The sequence below is a fragment of the Lissotriton helveticus genome, chromosome 11 (genome assembly GCF_964261635.1).
Source record: "Lissotriton helveticus chromosome 11, aLisHel1.1, whole genome shotgun sequence".
NCBI classification, from domain to species: Eukaryota; Metazoa; Chordata; class Amphibia; order Caudata; family Salamandridae; genus Lissotriton; species Lissotriton helveticus.
In genome coordinates this window covers 39,830,652-39,834,579 of record NC_136072.1, presented here as the reverse complement: position 1 = coordinate 39,834,579, position 3,928 = coordinate 39,830,652, and the positions used below count along the sequence as shown (strand labels likewise).

At 51.8% G+C, this 3,928-nt stretch overlaps 1 non-coding gene across 1 annotated transcript; it reads right to left on the bottom strand.

Moving 5' to 3' along the window:
• Positions 1-2,231: 2,231 nt before the first annotated feature.
• On the bottom strand, positions 2,232-2,303 carry TRNAM-CAU (transfer RNA methionine (anticodon CAU)). The gene has a single exon. It is a non-coding gene; the product is annotated as a tRNA-Met (tRNA).
• Between the last annotated feature and the right edge of the window lie 1,625 nt (positions 2,304-3,928).

The window sequence follows — 3,928 nt, the reverse complement described above, 5'->3', positions numbered from 1 at the left end:
GAATAGATGTGACAAGGGCACAATTAGGACTAGGGGTGGAAGAAACAGTTATAATGTTATCCAGAGGAAAATCGGGTGTGGATACAAAGTCACGGAACAATAAGGGGACGCCTTCTTGGCTAGCGTTATCCACACTCAAATCTGCAGAACCTCCCTCCCGGGTCAAATCCAACAAGGAACTGTCAATGAGGGGTCTATGTTTCAAGCTCTCAACTGAGCGACGCCGCTCTGCCCTGCGCTCCGCTAGAATAGAATCCTTTTCTCCCTCGCTCTTCTTGGGGAAGTAATTCTCCAATAAACCATTGCGTAATCTACCTTTTTTCCCTGGGGTTTCCTCTTCTGTCGCCATATCCAGCGTATGGCCAGGCACGGGTCACTAAACTGCAGATGTTAAGGGGCTGGCCCAGCCCGGCCTCCGTCGGCCCCGGACGGCCACCGACGGTCCCGCCCTTGTCCCGGGCTTAACCCGGGCGCTCCCGCGCGCTCCCGCGCAGCGTATGAGTCTCGTACTTATAGAAGTATTGTAAGGCCGGTGTGGCTGGGCGGGGCGGTCAGGGAGAGCGGGCCAGCTGGATCGGCCTGAGCAACCCGGGACTCCTGGGAAACTGAGTCCGGGTTGCAGCTCGCAGCCCTGTCGCACACTCACCGCCCAGCAAGGTGTGAGCTCCGTTCACCCCCTCCTGCGACGCGGGACCCGCGGAGCGGGTTCCGCTAGCTGTGGGTTTTACAGTCCAAATCCGAGGTCAGCAGCAGTAATGCAGGCGTTCGTGAGAGTCCCAGGGAGGAATAGAATCAGGGCAGAATATGAGGCCGGTGGGGCTGGGCGGGGCGGTCAGGGAGAGCGGGCCAGCTGGATCGGCCTGAGCAACCCGGGACTCCTGGGAAACTGAGTCCGGGTTGCAGCTCGCAGCCCTGTCGCACACTCACCGCCCAGCAAGGTGTGAGCTCCGTTCACCCCCTCCTGCGACGCGGGACCCGCGGAGCGGGTTCCGCTAGCTGTGGGTTTTACAGTCCAAATCCGAGGTCAGCAGCAGTAATGCAGGCGTTCGTGAGAGTCCCAGGGAGGAATAGAATCAGGGCAGAATATATGGCCGGTGGGGCTGGGCGGGGCGGTCAGGGAGAGCGGGCCAGCTGGATCGGCCTGAGCAACCCGGGACTCCTGGGAAACTGAGTCCGGGTTGCAGCTCGCAGCCCTGTCGCACACTCACCGCCCAGCAAGGTGTGAGCTCCGTTCACCCCCTCCTGCGACGCGGGACCCGCGGAGCGGGTTCCGCTAGCTGTGGATTTTACAGTCCAAATCCGAGGTCAGCAGCAGTAATGCAGGCGTTCGTGAGAGTCCCAGGGAGGAATAGAATCAGGGCAAAATATGAGGCCGGTGGGGCTGCGCGGGGCGGTCAGGGAGAGCGGGCCAGCTGGATCGGCCTGAGCAACCCGGGACTCCTGGGAAACTGAGTCCGGGTTGCAGCTCGCAGCCCTGTCGCACACTCACCGCCCAGCAAGGTGTGAGCTCCGTTCACCCCCTCCTGCGACGCGGGACCCGCGGAGCGGGTTCCGCTAGCTGTGGGTTTTACAGTCCAAATCCGAGGTCAGCAGCAGTAATGCAGGCGTTCGTGAGAGTCCCAGGGAGGAATAGAATCAGGGCAGAATATGAGGCCGGTGGGGCTGGGCGGGGCGGTCAGGGAGAGCGGGCCAGCTGGATCGGCCTGAGCAACCCGGGACTCCTGGGAAACTGAGTCCGGGTTGCAGCTCGCAGCCCTGTCGCACACTCACCGCCCAGCAAGGTGTGAGCTCCGTTCACCCCCTCCTGCGACGCGGGACCCGCGGAGCGGGTTCCGCTAGCTGTGGGTTTTACAGTCCAAATCCGAGGTCAGCAGCAGTAATGCAGGCGTTCGTGAGATATAGAGGCAGCAAGGGAAGCAAAGCAGGGAAGAGAAAGAGAGAACATTCCATGAAATGCCCAGGATATAGATAAGAGCAGAACAAAAAGGAAGAATGAAATTCAAAGCCTGCCCAGAGAAGTGTTTGAAGGTCCCACCAGTCATTTATGCTTATTATTGTGGGTCTTTACTTTCAAAGTACAGGGTGGATCCTTTGACAATCCCTCTCTTGTATTTCAGCAGACACAGATAGTTGAGAAGTCTTACATCACATAGCTGGCGCAAGCTTGCGCTTTTCCTTTCTGGCAGCGTGGAAATGACAGCTTGGTCCTTGGAAGAAAAATCAAGCAAAATTAGCAGAGGATGGTTTCGATCCATCGACCTCTGGGTTATGGGCCCAGCACGCTTCCGCTGCGCCACTCTGCTCCTTTTTGAGCGTGTTCTCTTTATGCAGATGAGGAGCATTCAGGGGAGTGACGTGGGCGTTCGGGACGTGAGAGGACGATGGGCAGGAAACTGTGAAAATTTGAAGCATCCATCCTTCCTGCTGCAGTCAGAGGCTCTTTCCATGGACATCTGCCTCTTGGATTCATCTCAATTTTCCCTGTGATGAAACATTTTGTGAGCCGCAGTTACCTCCGACGGCTACAAGGTGGTGCTAAATTCGGGTGAGAGCACAAGTATGCACAAAATCTTGGGGACTTTTGCCAGATTTATCGATGGATTTTGCATATTTTTTTCAGAGGCTAGACATTGCCTAGAAATGCTTTTTAACGTAGAGATGCTTTAGTTACAAAGTGTGGTCGGGCGTCAGCCTGTTCATTGTCTGCCCACTGTAACATATTTATTACCAGCTCATGTGAGTGGTGACTCTGCTTTATGAAACTTATCATATAGTAGGACAATGAGTATAGCAGAAGGGGCGATCGAGATGCTTGCCTACATATTTGTTTATTTTTAAAATAATGGCTGATTAATCTGAGAGAGCGAAAATCTGAAAAAAATGTATAAGTGCATCATATTTACAAGCACGTAGTATTAGTTTAAATATATTGCACACGAGTGTTTTATACATAGAAGTGAAATATGGCGAGTGTTTAAATAAGAGTAGCAATACTCATAGTAGTGTGAAAACTAAATGTAGAAATGTTAGAATGATATGAAACTTCACGTTTCTCATGTTAAGTGATTGTGTGTAAAGGAAACGAAACCTTACAAACCAATGATAATGTGTAGGCCGCATGGCAATTCACAGTAAAAGATAAAGTGCTGCTACACTTACATGAAACGTGGACATAACATTGTTTTACAAAGTATTTAATCATAGAATTGAAATATATGTTTTATATAGATGTGTTGCATTATATTATAGAGAGTTGGTTAGAATACTGTTTAAGTGAAGAAATTAAATGTTTCAGCGGAGCAGAAGCCGTTCTATGTATTCCTGAAAGGCTTGAGATGACAAAGTCATTCCTTTTCATCTAAATGTGCTCGTTAGGGGGAAAGTCGTGCTAGGCACTAACTGTAAATCCTTTCACATGTTTTATGGTCTAAGATATGGTGGTCGTTGGAATTTGAGGCCCACCGTACATGTGTCTGTTGCAGGTGCGAGGAGTCCTAATCAGTACCGTGATGAACAGTCCCTTTGTTCAAGAGAGCCAGGCACAGGCCTGGAGGAGTCTTCAGGAATTTTAGGGGGTACTGTCTCGCTGGAGAAGAAGCCTGGGAAGCAAGGTCAACTTTAACGAGGGTCCCGAAGAGTATCATCATGGAGTTTGCCGCCAGAAACGATACCACGTGAGGGGCGTCCCGAGGGGCGTTCCTATTGGAAATGTGATTTCGTATTAGGGACAGCGACCCGGGGAGGAGACAGAGCAGATGATTTTGGAAGCCTAAGGAAGCGGTTGGGTAGGCAGATAGACTGACCGAAAGAGAGAAATTCACCTTAAGACTGAGAAAAGTGCGTGATCTTTTTTGGAAGACACCACTGCTGACACCTTTTTAGGTAAAGATCTTGTTAAGTAGGGATGTCACTTAGTCTAGTGTAGGGT